Source organism: Tenrec ecaudatus, chromosome 1, assembly GCF_050624435.1.
Source record: "Tenrec ecaudatus isolate mTenEca1 chromosome 1, mTenEca1.hap1, whole genome shotgun sequence".
In the NCBI taxonomy this organism is placed as follows: domain Eukaryota; kingdom Metazoa; phylum Chordata; class Mammalia; order Afrosoricida; family Tenrecidae; genus Tenrec; species Tenrec ecaudatus.
The window spans coordinates 305,192,339-305,211,844 of record NC_134530.1 but is presented as its reverse complement, the minus strand read 5'-3'; the positions used below and the strand labels follow the sequence as shown (position 1 = coordinate 305,211,844).

The 19,506-nt window shown below is 43.9% G+C and overlaps 1 protein-coding gene, 1 long non-coding RNA gene and 1 other non-coding gene across 5 annotated transcripts in view; 1 reads left to right on the top strand and 2 right to left on the bottom strand.

The window, feature by feature from the left end:
• Positions 1 to 1,908, bottom strand: part of LOC142427276 (uncharacterized) — a 36,636-nt gene extending 34,728 nt beyond the window's left edge. Inside the window, exon 1 of one of the 3 annotated variants that reach the window (XM_075532525.1) lies at positions 1,845 to 1,908. The gene's annotated coding sequence lies outside the window, so the exon portion shown is untranslated. Of the gene's footprint in view, positions 1 to 1,840 lie in introns of all 3 variants that reach the window. The other 2 variants (XM_075532519.1, XM_075532515.1) reach the window with 2 other exon arrangements.
• Positions 1,909 to 1,949: 41 nt separating this feature from the next.
• Positions 1,950 to 9,272, top strand: LOC142437500 (uncharacterized). The gene is made up of 5 exons (XR_012782202.1): positions 1,950 to 2,473; positions 3,105 to 3,280; positions 4,376 to 4,496; positions 7,663 to 7,793; positions 7,950 to 9,272. It is a non-coding gene; the product is annotated as an uncharacterized LOC142437500 (long non-coding RNA).
• Positions 3,126 to 3,288, bottom strand: LOC142437939 (U1 spliceosomal RNA). The gene has a single exon (XR_012782437.1). It is a non-coding gene; the product is annotated as a U1 spliceosomal RNA (small nuclear RNA).
• Positions 9,273 to 19,506: the final 10,234 nt, after the last annotated feature.

Sequence of the window (19,506 nt, the reverse complement as noted above, 5' to 3'; positions counted from 1 at the left end):
CCAGGGAAGAAAGCCTGGGTGATGCACTTTAAGAAACCAGTCACTGAAACCCCTCTGCACCATCGCTGTGCTCTGACACGCATGGAGTCTCCATGAGCTGGTGTGGGTTTCATGGCATCTGCTTGATTTGGTTCATTTCTAGGGGGAAAAAAATTAATTCATTTGCTACCCTCAAGGTAGGCAGTTCAACCACACCAGCACACCTACAAGAGGACAAGGAGGCTGGTTGCTCCTGTATAGATTTTGATCTCAGACACCTATAGAGGAACACTGTGAGTCAGAATTGACTGTGTGGCAGTGAGTTTGTTTTGGGGGTTAGGAACAATGAAGGTTTCTAGGTGGCACAGACAGCTTGCACTGGACTGTTCCACTGAGCATTGGCCGGGTAAACTCAGGCTACATTTCTGTGGAAGAACAAGACATTTGCTTCCACAAATATGATGCTTCAGAAACACTATGGAACTGTTCTGCTCTATGACACATGACGTAGCCAAAAGATGGAATTAACTTCATGGCACCTAACCAGAGGGGAAATTGAACATGATGAGAGCATATTCATGTTTATATATGCACATGGATATTATGTTGAAAATCTGACTAAATCAGAAAAACAAACATAATTCCCATTAAGAATCACCATGTCTATAATGAACAACATGTCAGCGTGGCCTATCTCAATTAGTCCATGAAGAAGCACTACTGCTCCAGTGGTTAAAGGATTGGCAGCTACATGAAATCAAAGCATGAGGTGGCCATCTGGTAACATATGGATTATAGTCTAGAGACCCTAAGGAGGAGTTTAAGGTGCTATGGCATCACTCACAGAATCCACTGTAGCACAGTGGATAAAACAAGCCCCCTATCAAGAACACATGGATTAAAGGCTAGAACATTCAAGCATTACCATGCAGTGGGGCATAGAGAAAATGGTAGCTTATTTTAAATAAGATGTCATTTTACAATATATATAAAAGAGCTATATATTTGGATGTTGCCTTGTGTTAGAAATAATTATGACACAATTTTAAAAACGAGCAGCTATTGGTGGGACACAGTTCTTGCAGAGTAAATTCCAACAAAATGAAGGAACCGTTAACATATGGAAAAAATTGATCAAAAGGATAAAAAGAATTGACATAGAATTTGCTTCCAAGAAACTGTTATATGCAGGTCTGAAGATTAATCAGGGCCACACCGAAAAGATCAAATGAAAAGCATTACTGGAGCTGGACGCACTCCAAGGCCACTGTCCAAAGCCCTCTGCCTGAGGGCCATGTTACCTACAACCTTGCTTCGTGGGCAGAACGCAGTCAATGGAGGTTTACTCTCTGTGGGACTCTGCAATCCGTGCAAGGACTTAATCTGTGTGGGGATTTGGGGCCTTGCAAAGCAAGGTGCTGAGAAGTTATGCTCTAATACAGACCTCGGTCACCAGTGGGGTGGCCTGATGACTGCAAGGCTGCCTCTGCTCTGGGGTCCCCATGCTCTCGTGCCGGCGACCTGACACGGAAGGGACGGCCCCAGTCAAGAACCCACCCGCAGTCGCGCCTTTCTGGGGGGAAGGGTGAGGGTGCGGGGGGGAGGAGCTCGGAGCAAGAAAAGCGGCCAGAGTATTCCCAAGCCCGAATGCAGAGGCCTGTAGGAAGCTCAGAAAGGATTTAAAGGGTCATGTCCAAGGGGGTCGCGGCGACCTGGGACACTGGAGGACAGGGTGCGGGAACTGTAACGTCCGCAGGAACCCGGACACAGCTGGGAATGCCAGGAACCCGGACACAGCTGGGGATGCCAGGCCTGCGGGGGATTCCGCGCCTGGGATCAGCACGGAAACACGGAAACTCACTCACGCGCAGGACGCTCACTCGGGTCCTTCTCAGGCAGAGGAAGTGGGGTCAGCAGGAAATTGCATCGACTGGGGAGTGGGCGGGGTGGTGTCTGTGCGATGAGGCGGGGCCTGGAGATAATGTGGGAGGCGTGAAGAGAGGGGCCTGGAGGTGAGGTTCAGTGCTGGGAATGGCAATAGATTCACGCTTAGTAGTTTCTTCTTGTCTGGAAACCCTCCTGAAACCTGTGCACTTTGGGTGGAGCTGCTTGCATTTGAAACGCGTTTGCATTTGAATCACAGCAACACACAAGCGCAGACAGAAAGACAAACTGAAAGAAAAGTGGTGGGTGGAAGGCAGGCAGGCTTTCGAAGTGGGAATTTCCCCTGAGAGACACTCCAGTCCCTAGGACCACAGAGACACACTTGACAGCATCTGATGCCATCTGCTCCACTTGACCACGTCTCTCCTGGCTTCTGCCTGAACGCCCCTCAAGCACCCAACTCGAAGAAAAGGCCTGAGCCTTGTAGAATCAAGAGCCACACCTGGAAGACCCTTCACAACCTGCTTCATCCTCAGACACGGATTTCAGGCTCTGCTTCCTGGGCTACAGCACCCAGACCCGAGACTCCTGTCCCTTGATGCACGCGCAGGTGAGCATCCAGATGGGGAATTCCAGAAAATGCCACCGTTGTCCGGTTGTCATATCCTCATCCTCCTCTTCTCCTCCCCTGCTCTCTCCCTCTCCTCACTGCTAAAGGTTTATTTACCACCAATCTGTGGGTTCTCTATGACTCTTTTGATGAAACCTTTCTATGTGAATTAGTGTCTTATTTTCAGTAGTTCCAGTCAACTAATTGTCCTTCATGGACTGTGTTTCCATTAATATATTTCATGTGTGGAGGTCTCTCCTTCATATTTCTATGTTATTGAGTGTTTTTATCAGGAATGGGTGTTAGATATGGTCAAATGCCTTTTCTGCATCTATTGACATGATCATATGGTTCTTATTCTTTGTCCTGTGTATGTGGTTGGTTACATTAATAATTTTTCTAATACTGAAACATCCTTGCATCCCTGGTAATAATCCTACTTAGTCAAGTTGAAATATGAGCTCAAAAGCAGGGATAGGTGATCTCAAACTCAATCCATCCCATTTCCACAAGTGCAAAGGTAAACTGCTCTGATGTATGATCTAATCACCCTCCTAAACCAATAGAGTTATGTAATCATCAAATATGTTCCTTTATTGTTAAAACACCAGTATAATACATTCTGTTGTAGAGTGTATTCCCGCCCCCCACCCAGGGGAGAACACGAACACAGACCCCACTACCACAAATTATGCAGTCGAGTTATCCACATCTGGGGAAATCGCAGGGATCAGCACATCCGGAGTGCAATGGATAAGCCTTGCCCTGGGAAAACCACCTTCGTGATCATGGTATCCCCCCTGCCAGGTAAGTATGTAGAGTGTATTTTATAAATAATTTTACCCCATATTCTCTGTAGTCATAAAATTATCTTTTAAAATTTCTCATGCATTAAAATAATAAAGTTTCTCGTACAAATCTACAGTTATTCAATTTTGTCCTTGACTATTGATTCATCTGGCAGGTATATATATATTAAAACCATGAGTATATATTTTCAACAATGATTCTGGAATGATTATTACTTTACCGCTTATTTTTAAAAGAAACACTCTAACATTTCAGTACTTATACAAGGGAGGTTGTTGTTGTTAGGGGTCACTAAGTGAATTCCAAATCATAGTGACCCTGAGTCCCACAGGGAGAAACACTGGCCTGTCCTACACCATTCTCATAATTGTTCTTATATTTGAGCCTGTGGTTTCAGCTTTCGTCAATCTAAAAAACTTTCCTCTTGTTTGCTTCCCCTCTACCAAGCACCACGGTTGAAGTGATGCATCTCTTGTATTTGCCTCTGGTTTGCAAATATACAAACACTCTAAGGTTTTACTTATCTGGAATAAGAGAATGCATTTAAAAGAAGAACAATAAAGTCAGAGCTGTCATGTGCATTCTGACTCAGAACCATAGAGAGCAGAATAAAAGCTCCTTAGGCTTTTGTTTTTTATATTTTAAAAACCATAATGTTTCATCTTTACCACAGTAAGGTAGTGTTCAAACAATAGTTCAAAACTAGACAGGTGATATAGTGGTTTATTTTCTCAGTCTCAAACATGGATGTTAAAGTGTACTTGAGTGTCCAAAATATAAAGAAAATATTCAGTTTGTTTTGTATAAAATTAAAATTATGTTGATATGGTAGAAGTATATTGTTAATTGTTTTATGTGGCCCTGAGCACAGCTGTGATACTCTGGTTGTAAGAGAGTGATATCCTGACCCACTATCAAAGTGACTCAGGCATCACCTTTTATGATGTGGCTATTCAGAGTCACATAGGCAGGTTGGTGCCTTTAGGTCAGTCAGTGCTGTCTATGAGGTATGACTTTGATCATACTTCTGATAATAATCTGAACCGTTTGTCAGGATAAGGATCTAAGACCTACACATTGTATTGTTTACAGTTCATCTGAATTCCTTCCTGCATGGTCAGTGTTATGAAGAACAAACTTTCAAATATGTTGCTGGGAATTTAGGCACCAGGAACTGCTGTTTATGATGTTACATTAATCCCTGCCATAACAAGTAAGATACATATTTTCCTGAATGTCTATGCTCAATGAAGTCTTATCTTCTGACTGAATTTTCACTTACGTGTTTCCGGATCACACCCATGACTATGCTCCTCCCATTCCGGGTCACACTGAGACAGGGCGGATGTGGGGGTGTCCTAGACGGAAGTGAAGGTCAAAGCCTGGTTGGTACTTGCTGTGCAAGGGGCCTGGTGCCCGAGAAGCGCCCGCAGCCTGAGCAGTGTGTAGTCAGCGCGCCCAAGTGGGAGTCTTGCGGTGACCAGTTTGGGGCAACCCTGGTGCACACAGCAGCTTGGCTGGGGTGCCCGCGCCCTTCCCCATCTTCTGCCCTGTGCCGCGCCCCTTGCCCCTCGCGTGGTGAGATGTGAGAGGGTGTCCCAGAGGCCGGGTCCCACCCCCCAGTTTTAGGATTAGTTGGGGGTGGTGGGGAGAATCCCTGTTGGAGAAAGGGGAATCCCAGGTTGGGACTCTGAGGTCTGGGTTCGCGATTCATCACTGTGGGTCTCTCCTAACCCCCTCCCTTGTTTCCTTTCACGAGTGGTGCCTCCTCTCTGAGACTCTTTGACCGTCTTCAGCTCAAAGGTGAGCCCAGGTGTCTGTTTCTTCTCTCACTAGGAGAAGTGAATGCTATTCATGAAACGAGCGGCTGCAGCTGGTGCAGAAAACGTTAGGACTTCCTCCTGAGGTTGGCCCAGTCTTGTCACCTGTGTGGTACCTTCTCCTGGGAGCTGGGCGAGTGGTGAACCTGGTCCTGAAACTCCCTGGCTCCTTCTTGCCAGCCAGTAGGGCGGCTGCTAGGAGCGTGCTCAGCCTCGAGGGTGTTGAAGTGATATGCCAGCGCACCCACCACGCATTGAGACATGATAGGCATTCCCAGGTTGCTGGGCTAAGTCCTTCCAGGACGGGGGGCCTCAAGGCGATGGCCCAGGTTGGTGGCCATCAGTCAACAGTCTGGCAGGTGGCAAGTAAGGAGAAAGAGTCGGGCCCAGCTGTAGAAAGATGGGGCTCAGTGAGCAAGAACTCAGCCAAAGAGTCTTTCTTTGGAAAAGCTTATAGGTAGGTCTCCATAGAAGGGCAAGACCCCTCAAGTTCAGAAGATCCCCCGTTCCCATATACACTGCTCAAAAATATTTCCTGTTTTTCTTTTGCTTTTTACAAAGCCTTGTTATTTTAATAGGAGAAAGAACCTGGAGGAAAGCTTTCTTCGTGGTGGACAGGCAGCTGGAGGGAAGGTTTCTTTAAGAGGGACAGGAGAAAATTGCCATCAATAATGAATTGCTTTTTATGCAGAGAAAGTAGCCAGTAAAAGACATCCAGTCAGTTGAACTGGATCCATTATTTCTGCAAATTTGTTAGTGTGGGGGAGTGTGGGAGCTGCTCCTGCTTGTTGCCCAAAGGGACGTTTCTGTTGCCTCTGAAGAAGTTTCTAGTAGCTTGTCCTACGTTTAGATTTATGCCGCCCCCATTTTAACTGTGTATTCCCACCTGGAGTCATTTTATCCCTTTTTGAGTGTGAAATTTCTTGAGTGTGTTACTTGTTCGGGGCTGCTTTTGGGTTTAGTTTTGGTTTTGAATAGCAATTTTAGAAAAAGTTCCAGCTTTAAGGAAGTCATGGCCCTGATCCGGGAACCGAAGGAGGCCATAGAGTTGCTCAAGATCATTTAGGTGCTGTGTGACTCTGGCAGTGAGGGACTGAGGGGCTGGCCCTGGTGCTCCACACCACTCCTTGAACACGTGCTGGCATGACAAGAGGCAGCACTCCCCTCCAAAGTCACTGCCATCGATTCTGACCCAGTGACCCCATGGACAGGGTAGAAATATCTCTGTGGGTTTCCCAGACTGTAACTCTTTACAGGAGTAGAAAGTCTCATCTTTTTCCAGCCAGTGGTTTCCAGCTGATGGTTTTGTGGTTAGAAGCCCAGCATGTAACCCACAAGACTACCAGGTTTGCTCTCTACTGTAGTCTTAATTCTCCACCTCCCAACCTAGTGGTTCTAGGAAAGATCATCTCCATGCTACAGGAGACTTCCCACAGCCCCCTGGCCAGGGGGAAGTTCTGCTCCAGTCCCTGCCTGGGTTCAGAGGGTAATTCATGTGCAGAGACCTGCTCTTGTTGATTCCATGAAGGTTCATACTGTACTTTCTAGATCCAGCTCCTGTGTAGAGACCAAATTCTCAAACATGTCTGTGTAGGCTGATGGGCCTTATAGTCAGAATTGAGATCACATTCTAGTGCTTCTAGTTACTAGCTGATTTCCTTGGGAAAGTCTTTGAGCCTCACTGGGCCTCTAGTGGTTCATCGCTAAAGTGGGCCAGATGTTTGCACTTGAGGGTTAAGTGACTCCGTGCAGGGTCTGTCTGGCATGCAGTCGGTGGCTGCTGCTGTGATCCTTGCCACCAAGAGACGTGCAAACACATCCTAATGATGCTGGACTGAGTGGAAATGAAGGTCATGGGACACTTAACAGCTGAGGATGCAGGTACAGGAAAATTGCTTGGGCCTGTCCTCCCTTTCAAATGTCTTAGGGGCACAGTCATTTGAAAGGACAAGAAAAAGCTGGACACAGGCCAGTCAGGTCCTGGTGCTAACCGGCCTCCCAGAACTCATATCCAGCTTCCTGAGGAGGGCAGGGCACCTTTAGAGGGAGTTGAGCGGAGCAGAGGCGAGGTCATGGTGCCATTAGGTATATCACTGGGGCTTCACTGTGGAGCCTGGTGTAGGTACTTGGAGAAAGGGTGCAGGTGTGGATGCAGGGAGAGAAGAGGGGAGGTTGTTAGGACAGTTCAAGAATGTGGCCAAGGGATTGTAGTGGGGGCTGACGGGAGATAATATCGGAGCCATTTTGGGTTGGGACAGATGGGGGTGGGGGTGGCTGGCAAAACTTGGCAGCATATAGGGTGAAAGAATAACGCTGACACTCAGCTTTGTGATATGGGCATCAGAACAGATGGTGTCATACATATGACTGAAGGGACAGGTTTAGGGTAGGGAAAAGGATGGAGTCAAGTTTGGGGACCTCCTGGATGTGGATCAGGAGGCAGGATGTGGCCATCTTGCAGGCATTTGCATTGCTTACCTTAGGAAGGGCCCCAGGAATAACTTGCTAAGTTGGCTGGCACTTAATGAACTTGCTGGGTCTTTTCCCTCTGTATCGCAGCACCCTTGCGATTTAAGCTGATTTAAGTTCTCCGGAGATGGCCAAGAAGCCAGACTATGACCTGCAGAAAACTGAGAACAAAGAAGAACCCACCGTAGCCATGCATCCCAATTACCTCTCAGTCATGCAAGGTAAGGCTGGCTGCAAGGGGTGTGGGTTTTCAGGACTGGGGAGTGTGGGATGGGGTTATGCTGTCTCCTGGGCAACTACAGGTGTTGGCAGCTCTGCCTTGAGTGAGAATGGAGCCTGTGGGACACCACTCACCCCAGTGGACCCTGTCATTCCAGCTTTCAAGAAGGCCCTGGTCATGGTCATGCAGGTGGAAGAGCAGGCCAACAAAGAAACCAGCAGCAAGAAAAAGCCCCAGCAAAGATGGCAAGTAAATTAGAAAATAATGGGAGTTTCCCATAAACCTTTTGAAGCCCCCTTGTTTATCTATCACACAACTTTTGCCTGTTGTTATTTACAGGTTTAAGCCTTACTGACAGCAATTACAAGAATGTTTGCAAGCTAACATTCCATGATCCATGTAGTTTTTCCATCAAGCCTACCCTTCACCCCCAACCCCCACTTTCTGTACACTGACCCTAGTAACTACTCATAAACTTTGTATCTGTACATTAGCCGTTTCTTGTCTTTTTACGTAAGTGAAGTCATACAGCATCTGCCCTTTGGCAACTGACTTGTTTCATTCAGCATAATGTCTTCAAGCTCAATCCTTACTGTATCAAGACTTCATTTCTTCTACTGTCAGAGCAGTACTTACTTGTGTTTACTACATTTTATTTGTATGTTTGTGTGTTGATGAACATTTATGTAATTGAAGCTTTTTGGTTATTGTTGATGTTGCTGCAAAGAACAACGGTATGCCCATCTCTCTTTGAGGATCTGCTTTCAAGTCTTTTGGGTATATACACAATCAGAGTGGATGTCACTGTTCATCTGTCAGGTGGTCAGATTGTGGTGGTTTGTGTGTTGCTGTCATGCTGAAAGCTATGCCAGTTGGTATTTGAAGTACCACTCATGGTAATCAGGCTTCAGCAGAGATTTTAGACTCACACAGACTAATATTGAGAGGCAGACCACCTCTGAAACAGTAGCTACTGAAAACAACACGAATAGCAGCAGCACATCATCTGATAGAGTGTCAGAAGATGGTCCCTCAGGTAGGAAGACACTCAAACTAGGATTAGGGATGAGTTGCCTCCTCAAAAGACAGACCCTCAGAGATCCTCCTGTTGGCTCCAATACATAGTCACCCTACGTACAAAACACTCGTCCGTTCTGGGCCATCTCTACAATTGTGTGTGAGCCCATGTGACAGCCACTGTGCCGTCCTATTATTCAGGATCTTCCTCATTTTCAGTGACCCTCCTTTTCACCTAGTGTGATATCCTTTTCCAGTAACTGGTCTCTCCTGACGACATGTCTAAATACGTGAGACTAAGGCTTACCATCCTCACATCTTAGGAGTATTCTGCCTGTTCTTCCTCCAAGACAGATGTGGTTTATTCTGACAGGTCACTTCCAATATTCTCTCCAAGTAGAGTTGAACTTAATGATCTGGATGAAGCCAGACTTTGGGGACCTTCATTGGCTAACATGGCATAAGTCAAACTGAGAATAAACTGTTGAAATATCCGTTAATGAGGATGTGGAATGTGCAAAATATGAGTCTTGGAAAATTTGAGGTCATCAAAAATGGATTGGTACAGGCCAGTTTGAATTATGAAGTCATGTGGTTTACTATGCTGGGAATTAAAAATTGAAGAGGGATGGCATTTCATTTATCTTCTGCCTGAACACTACTGCTTGAAATTGTGTCGCAAATTATGTTTTCAAAGTGTTAAAAGTGCAAAGACAACATTTTGAAGACTAAGATGCCCCATAACCTAGCTGTTGTATTTGCAGTGACCTCATATGGACCAAGTTTAAAATGTTTAAAATGAACCATGAGTAAGGGAGACCTGAGAAGAAATGATGCATCTGAACCAGGTGTTGGTGAGGAATATTGAAATTACAATAGAGTGCCAGATGAACTAACATGTGTTTTGGAGTAAGTATAGCTGAATGGCCCTGGGAAGCAATGATGCCAAGACTTCTCTCATACTTGGAACATGTTACCAGAAGAATATTATTAATCCTTGGAGAAGGACATCATGCTTGGTAGAAGGATAACAAAGAAGACCCCCAACAAGATGAATTGATTCAGTGGCTGTAACAATGGGCTCCAACATAGTAGAACTGTGAGGACAACGCAGGACCATGCAGTCTTTTTATTATATATAGGGTCACTGTGAGTCTGAACTGATTGGATGGCCTCCAACAACAACCACGTGGTGGTATGTTTACTATTTTGAGGAACCTCGAGAGTGTTTCCCAAAGAGGCTGTACCATCTTTCAGTGCATGAGGTCACTGATTTTTCAACATCCTAGACGATTTTATCTATTTTACTATAGCTGCGTGGTGTGTGTAAAGTGGCATGTCATTGTCCTTTTGATTTGCATGTTCCAAATGATGAATTCTTTAATACTTTGTCTTCCTGAGCTGCCTTTGAGATTTTCTGTTTAGCTCTTTGACATCATTTCTTCTATTTCCCTTAACTACTGTACCATTATGAGAATTTTCAGTCTCTTCTGATATCCACTTTGATATTTTTCTTGACTTCCTGTCTTTAATAACCTTTTGCTTCCTTCACATATGATGTTCTTGATATCCCCCACTCCACGTCCTACCCCTCATCAGATTATTAGTGTTCATTGTATTAAGTCTGTGCTTGAAATGTTCCCTAAATTCAGAACGGGTAGCTCAAGCAATTATTTTGGCTCTTGTGGACTTGTTTTAATATTCTTCAGTTTCAAACAATTTACAGTAATTTTAGACTAAATCTATACTAGAGTTATATAGTTTATGTTTAAAATACTTATATCTGTAGAGTAGGGACTAACTTCTTGACTAGACTTATAATACTTCTTTATATATTCTGCATACTAGATTATTAGCTATCTCACGAATAGTTACTGATGTAGGTTGCCATTTTCAAATTCTTGATTGTGTCTTTCCAATGATAAGGGACGTTAATTTTGACGTTCAACTTATGCACTTTTGCCTTGGTGATGCGCTTAAGATGTCATATTGCTTAAAATGGAATATATCTTAAGAAACCATTCCCTAATCCAAGGTCACAAACATTTACGTATACGGTTTCTGTTAAGGGTTTTATACATTTGGCTCTTCCACTTAGGTCTTAAGATGTATTTTGAGTTAGTGTTTGCATATGGTCCAAGGTAGGAGTCAAAACCCATTCTTTTTCCTGGGAGTATGTAGTTGTTTCAACAGCATTTGCAGAAATCACAGTGACTTCTCTGGGCACATTTTGAGTCAACTAACCATAGGTGTATGAGGTTGAATTTTTAGACTCTCAATTATATTCCATCAATATGTCTGTCTACCTTTATGTCAGTACTACACTATCTTAATTACTATAGCTTTTTAGTAAGTTTTCATATCAGGCAATATGCATTCTCCACCTATATTTTATTATTTCTCAAGATTATTTTGGCTATATGCCCATAGAGATTTTAGAATCAGCTTGTCATTTTCTGGATAAAACTAAAATCTTAAGAGGAATTAGATTGAATCTGTAGATCAGTTGTGGAATATTGCATCTATATAATAATCAATCTTCCAATCAATGAAAACATCAGCTTTCTATATGGCTCATTTTTCACTCAGGTCTCAGTTTAAATGTCAAGCCTTCTCACATCTTATGTAAAGTTCACTCCTCTGCTCCTTGACAGCACATTTTTTATCAACTTCACATTTATTACAATCTAAATAGTTTGTCTTCCTCAGTAAAGTTTATGCTTCAAGGAAGTCTTTTATTATAAAGATTCTCTAGGGCCTAGCACAATGCCTACTAACAAATGATTGTTCTTAGTTTTTGTTGGCACCAGTCTATGCTGGGAGAAGGGGATGGGGTATTGCGGAGCAGGAACACCACAAGAAGTATGCTTGGGGGATGGGGGTTTTCGTCACCCCCATAGAAACATGCTCTGGGTTGATGATGGTTCCGAAGGGGTCTGGTTCCCCCAGAGCATCTCTCCGGTGGGTTTCAGGACGTCGAAAGCATCTTCCTAGCGAGGTCTTTAGACACCCCATATGATTTTTCTGGAAGGTCCTTGACCCCCAGAGCATCGTTCTGGTTGGTCCAGACCCCAAATAGCATTTTTCTGGCGGGGCCACGATCCCGCAGAGCATCACTCCAGCAGGGTCCTAAAGCCCCAAAGCATCATTCCACAGATGCTTCCAGGGCTTCATCAATTTGTTGAAACATTTTGATTGTATTCAGTCAATGCTTGGCAACTTGTTTTTGGCTAATACTGTCATTGTAACTTGAACTTCCATTAGTACTATTGGTTCTTGTTTATATCCTTCCTCTTGAGATGGTGGAATGCCAACTAGTTCTTGGTACAGTACTGTGTATTCTTGCCATCTTCACTTGATGCTTCTTGTATCTTTCAATATTTTCCCCATAGAATATTTCAATACATCACCTCAAAGCTTGGATTTCTTTTTCTTCAGTTATTTTTTTAAAAATCATTTTATTGGGTGCTCGTACAACTCTTAACACAATCCATACATGCATCCATTGCGTCAAGCATATTTGCACATTTGTTGCCATCATCATTCTCAAAAGATTTGCTTTCTGCTTGAGCCCTTGGTATCAGCTCCTCATTTTCCTCCCCCTCCCCGCTCCCCACTCCTTCATGAGCCCTTGATAATTCATAAATCATTATAATTTTGTCATATCTTACCCACTGCCTTCACCCAATTTTCTGTTGTCCACCCCCCAGGGAGGAGGTTTTATGTAGATCCTTATAATCGGTTCCCCCTTTACTTCCCACCCTCCCTCTACCCTCCTGGTATCACCACTCTCAGCACTGGTCCTGAAGGGATCATCTGTCCTGGATTCCCTATGTCCAGTTGCCTACAGATGGGTCTTGGTTCCCCAATCTGTCTCCTGTCATTAGTTTTCAGTGAGTCAAATCAGTTCCTGACATCTTAATATTGAGGTGGGATAGACTGAATGTGTATTTGGCTCCCATAGGCTTGTTTTAATTTCTTCAGCGTGATTCTGAACTTACATATAAGCAATTGATGGTCTGTTCTACAGTTGGCTCCCGGACTGATTTTGGCTGCTGACATTGAGCTTCTCCATCTCTTTTTCATACAGATGCAGTCAATTTGATTCCTATGTATGCCTGCAAAGTATTTGCTATGAAGAAGTAGTCTTCTAAAATTCTATCATGTGATCTCCAGCATTATTTTTATCACCAAGACCATATTTTACAATACTGTTGCTTCCTCTTAATTTTGAACTTCTGAATTCCAATCGCCAATAATTATACATGCATTTAGATTGTGTGTTTGATCAATTTCAGCCTGAAGATGCTGGTAAAATTCATGAGTTTCTTCATCATCAGCTTTAGTGGTTGGTGCATCATTTTGGATAATCTTATTGACTGGATTTTCTTGTATGCAGATAGATAGTATTTTATCACAAAAGCGTTGTACTTCAAGTAGATCTTGAGATATTCTTTAGGAAGATGAATGTGATTCCTCTTGAATGTGTCATTCCCAGCACAGTAAACTGTTTGACTGTCTGATTCAAAATGGCGGATATCAGTCCATTTCCGCTCACTGACACCTAGTGGATCATCTTTATGAGTTCCATTTAATTTTTAATGACTTCCAGTTTTTCTTTATTAAGACTTCATAATTATGAGTTTCAGTGATTAGATTATTGTCACTGTTTCTTCTCATTTTGAGTCATCCTGTATCAGCAAGTGGAGGTCTCAAAGGACTTATTCGATCCGCGTCATTATAATCAAATCTGCTTTGAACTGGAAGCTCTTCCCTGACCATTTTTGAGTGCCTTCTATTCTGAGAAGGAGCCCAGGAGGTCTAATGGATATGTATTGGTCTACTAACTAGTAATTAGCATTTCAAAACCACCAATCATTCATCAGGAGAAATACTGGGCTTTCCACTTCCATAAAGAGTTACAATCTGGGAAACACAGGGGCATTTCTATCCTGTCCTATAGGGTCAAGAAGAGTTGACATGAACTCAGTGAGTTGAGTTCTGACTTGAGGGCTCATTTTTGGCACTATATCTGTCAGTGTTCTGCTGTTATTCATGAGGTTTTCAGTGGCTAATCCCCCACAAGTGGACAATCTAGTTTTTCTTTATATTTACTACTCCCAGGAATCACCTAGCTCTCACCTCAGAAGTTTAATTGATTTAGACTATGATCTGCTCTCCTGGTGTTTTTTTTTAATAAATCATTTTATTGGGGCTCATACAACTCTTATCACAATCCATACATACATCAATTGAGTAAAGAACCCTTATACATTCATTGACCTCATCATTCTCAAACTTCGCCTTCCACTTGGGTTCCTGGAATCAACTCATTTTCCTTTTTATCCCTCGCCATCCTTTACCGCTCCCCCCTGAACCCTTAATAGTTTATAAATTATTATTTTATCTTATCTTACACTGCCCGGCATCTCCCCTCACCCACCTTCCCATTGCCCATCCCCCAGAGAGGAGGTTACACATAGATCCCCGAGATCGGTTCTCCCTTTCTACACCCCCTTCCTTACCAGTGTCACCACTCTCACCGCTGGTCCTGAGGGATTCATCCGTCCTAGATTCCCTGTGTTTCCAGACCCCTACTACACTGCTGTGCATCCTCTAACCAGGTCCACAAGGTAGAATTGGGATCATGATAATTGGGAGGGGAGGAAGAACTAGAGGCAGGTTTTGAGTTTCATTGTTGCCACACTGAACCCTGAGTGACTCATCTCCTCCCCACTACCCCTCTGCAAGGGATGTCCAGCTGTCTACAGATGGGCATTGGGTCCCCATCACGCACTCCCCTCATTCACGGTGATGTGATCCCCTCCCCGCCCCCGCTTTTGTTGTTTGAAACCTGGTCCCCTCTGCCCTTTATGATCACACATGTTGGTGTGCTGCTTCCATGTGAGCTTTGCTGCTTCTGGGACGCTATATCTCTCAATAGTCGGGCAACATCAGCCTTCTTCACACACTTGCTTATGCACACATTCATCTTCAGCGTTTGTGTGAGGAAGGTGATCACACAATGATGGTTTTTGTATCTTGGTGTCTGCTACCTGGTACGTTCAACACCTTGTATTCACTTACGCTGTGTGCTTCCTCTCGCTGGGCTTTGTTGCTTCCGAGCTAGATGGCCGCTTGTTTTCCTTTAAGACTCCAGATGCTATATCTTTTTGATAGCCGGGCATCATCAGCTTTCTTCACCACGTTTGCTTATGTACACGTCTGTCTTCAGCGATCATGTCAGAAAGGGGTGGATATCATGGAATGACCATTTAGCTGGGCAAGGTGCTATTGTATTGAGGGAGTATGCGCGAGGAGGCCCAATGTCCACCTGCTACCCTACTACTGAACCTATAAATATATGCACCTAGGTCATAAATATATTTATATATTTATATTTATATTTATATATGTGCATGTCTGTATTTAGGCTTCTATGTATGCCCTTTGCTTCCTACTCCTTTCCTCTATTTCCTTATGCTTTCCTCCTGTCCCACTACCATGTTCAGCCTTCATTCTGGTTTCAGTAATTCCTCTCAGTTACCTCGCCCTTGGACACTCCCTACTAGTCCTCCCTTCCACTCCCTGGCACTGGTTTTGGACCACTTGCTTTTCCATTGTCCCTGGGTTGGCCAACACATCCTCCCTTCCCCTACCTCCCATGCTCTCATGTCCCTCTTGGACTGTTGGTCCCGTTATTTTCTTCTCTCATTGTTTGTCCAGCCTATCTTATTTAGGTGGACCTGCTGATATAGTAATATGTGCATACAAATGCAGGTGGCTTTGACAGCGCCCAAGTGGCACATAAGAACATGGCTTTGACAGCAGCAACACCGACACGCTGATAGACAAAAAAGCCACTAACATACAAAATTTACAAGATAAAAAAAAGAAAAGCAAAACAAGACAGCAAAAAAGAAAAAAAATCTGTTAGTAGTTCGAGGTCTGTTTGTTGGCCTTTAGGAATGTTTTCTGGATGAATTGTGCGGGGTGCCACGTCCTGGCCCCAAAGTCCATCCTTTATACTCCCTCAGGATCTCCTTGCTCTGCTTCCCCCGCCACTCCATTGCACGCCCCCAGTGTTTGCCTCAGTGTGGTGGGGTCAGCTCAGTCGCACATCCCCCACTGTGTCTCAAGTGCTGTCCCGTGTAGGGCCATGGGTCGGTGCAGGATATCGCATCTCGCAGTGTGGCCAGCTGTATGGTCCTCTCTGTACAATGGGCCCTTCGAGCCAGGCTATCGTCCTCTGAGCTTGGTGGGCCCAGGTGTGCTCCACTCCGTTCTTCCTCCTTCCTTTGTTTCAGCTTCCTTCTGGGTGTGGTGTGGTGGGTCAGTTCCTTTCCCATACCAGATGATCTATTTTCATTTTCTGTGGTACTCATTTCAATTGTGGGAGGACGGGCTAATTCTGGATGGGACCAGTGTATGGTCCAGTCTCTTTGTGTAATCCTCCGTACTTTATGTTGCCCTCCTGTTTTGGTGTGCCCTGGTGGGGTCTGTATGAGTGTTCAAGTTCTGTGGGGACACAACCAATACTCTCCCCCGGGTGGGTTAGTGCCCTGTTCTCCCCATACCATCCACTCGGTTTTTCTCCACTCCGCTTCTCTCTCCCGCTGCCCCACTTCCCCTTCTTTATGCTGGGCTTTCATGTACCTCCCTAGGTGTGGCCTGCCCTCCCTCCAACTATCTATGCTATGTTTCCACCCGTTTCTTACAAGATAGATGTTCATTCTTCTATTTTTGGCATGATGATTGTACTTAACCTTAGGGAACTCATGTTATATCTGTTCCTTTGAGTCTGGCTTACCTCGCTTAACGTACTTCCTTCCAACTCTTCCCATGAAATAACGTGTTTCATGTGCTCATCCGTGCTTTTCAGTGCTGCATAGTACTCCATTGTGTGTATGTGCCAAAGTTTCCTAATCCACTCATCTATCGATGGAAACTTAGGCTGTTTTCAAGTCTTTGTGATTATGAATTCTGCCGCAATAAACATTGGAGCGCATATGACTGGTCATGTTTTATTTGCTGCTTCCACCGGGTATATGCCCAGTAGAGGGATGGCTGGGTCATAAGGTAGATCAATTTCCATTTTCTTTAATATCACCAGATTGCTTTCCACGGTGGCTGTATAAATCTGCACAACCACCAGCAGTGGAGGAGGGTTCCTACTTCACCACGGCCCCTCCAACCCTTGTTGCTTTCTGATGTGCTGATCTGTGCTAGCCTCAGGGGTGTCAGGTGGTATCTCATGGTTGTTTTGATTTGCATTTCTCTTACGGCTAGGGACTTGGAACACTTTCTCATATGCTTATTGGCCATATGGGTCTCCTCTCCAGTGAAAGTACTTTTCAGTTATTTTGCCCACTTCCTTAGGGGGTTAACTGTTTTCCTCTTTTTGCGGGTCATGATGGTGTTGTAGATTTTAGTAATGAGCCCTTTGTCCGATGTGTCATTACTAAATATCCTCTCGCAATCTGTGGGTTGTCTTGTCACCCTCTTGGTGAAGTCTTTCGAGGTGCACAGGTGGTTTATTCTTATCAGATCCCATTTGTCGATTTCCAGTTCACTTGCGTGTGTACCCTTCCCTATTGCAGTGAGCCAATATGCTCCCTGGGCCAGTGCTCTGAGATTAGTCCCGATTCCCTCCTTGATGGTCATGATGGTTTGGGGTTTAACTTCTAGGTCTGTGATCCACCTTGAGTTTATTCTTCTGCATGGGGTGAGGTAAACATCTTGTTTCATCTTTGTACATGTGGATATCCATTGTTTCCAGCACCACTTATTTAAAAGGGTATCTGCTTCCCACTTGATGTTTTTGGAACCCTTGTCGAAGATCAGTTGTCTATATGCTGATGGTTTTATTCTTGGGTTTTCTATTCTTTTCCACTGATCTGAGTGTCTGTCGTTGTGCCAGTACCATGCTGTTTTGACCATTGTAGCTGTGTAGTAGGCATTAAAATCAGGTAGGGCGAGTCCTCCAACTGTGTCCTTCTTCTTGAGAAGTTCTCAGCTACTTCGTGGTTTCGTCCCTCTCCATATGAAATTGGTGGTCAGTTTTTCCAATTCTTTGAAGAAGGTTGACGGTATTTGAATTGGGATAGCATTGAACTTGTAAAGTGCTTTAGGTAGGACTGTCATCTTTACTATGTTGAACCTTCCAATCCAAGCAGGGAAGGTTCTTCCATTTGTGGAGATTGCTTTTGGTTTCCTGTAATAGGGTTTTATAGTTTTGCTTATATAGGTCTTGTATTTTTGTTAAATATATTCCTAGGTATTTCAGTTTGTTCCTAGCTACTGTGAAGGGTACTTCCCTCTTAATCCCCTCTTCCATGGCCCCATCCGATGTGTATAGAAAACCTACCGACTTCTGTTTATTGATCTTGTGTCCTGCTACTCTTCCATATTCCTCTATCGCTGTAAGTAATCCAGCTGTGGAGTTTTGGGGGTTTTCAATGTACAGGATCATGTTGTCTGCAAATAGCAATAGTTTTACCTCCTCCTCTCCCATTTGGATCCCTTTGATGTCCTTCCATTGTCTTATGTTATTAGCCAGAACCTCCAAAACGATATTGAATAGAAGTGGGGACAGCGAGCAACCTTGTCTTGTACCCTGTTTCAGTGGGATTGTTTTTGTCTTTTCTTCATTGACTATGATGTTGGTCGTTGGTCTTTCATAGATAGCTTGTATAAGCTTGAGGAACTTACCTTCCAATCCTATCTTCATGAGTGCCTTGATTAGGAATGGGTGCTGGATGTTGTCAAATGCTTTTTCCGCATCTATGGATATTATCATGTGGTTTTTATCCTTTTTCTTCTCGATGTAGTGTATGATATTGATGGATTTTTGGGTGTTAAACCATCCCTGCATCCCTGGGATGAATCCTACCTGATCATGGTGGATGATATGTTTTATATACTTTTGTATTCTATTGCCCAATATTTTGTTAAGGATTTTTGCATCTATGTTCATTAGAGATATTTGTCTATAATTCTCTATACCTGTGGGGTCTTTGCCCTGTTTGGGTATCAAAGTAATGCTGGCTTCGTAAAATGTGTTTGGGAGCTTGCCGTCCTCTTCTGTGTTATGGAATACTTTGTGGAGGATCGGTGTCAACTCTTCACTGTATGCTTGGTAAAATTCTGCTGTGTAGCCATCTGGCCCTTGGGCCTTTTTCCTTGGTAGGTTTTTGATGGCCCTCTCTATTTCTTTTTTCGCTATGGGTTTGTTGAGGTTCTTGTTCTCCATCTGAGATAATTTAGGGAGAGATTGTTTTTCCAAATATTTATCCATGTCTTCCAGGTTCCTGAATTCATCAGAATACAAACCTTTTAGTACTTTGTAATTATCCTTTTTATCTCATTGGGATCTGTTGTTATTGCCCCTGATTCATCCCTCATCCTGGCTATTGATGTTTGCTCCTTTCTATCTTTGGTAAGCTTTTCCAGGGGACTGTCAATTTTATTAATTCTTTCGTAGAACCAGCTTCTAGCTGCGTTTCTCATTTTCATTGTTCTCTTATCTTGTCTTCCCACTGGTTTAACTCCACCCTGATTTTTATTATTTATTTTCTCTTGCTATTGGAGGGGGTTGTTCTGCTGACTCTGTTCTAGTTGTTTGAGATTTTGTGTTAACGTGTCTATCATACGCCTTTCTTCTTTTTTCATGTATGCATTTAATGATATCAAGCTAC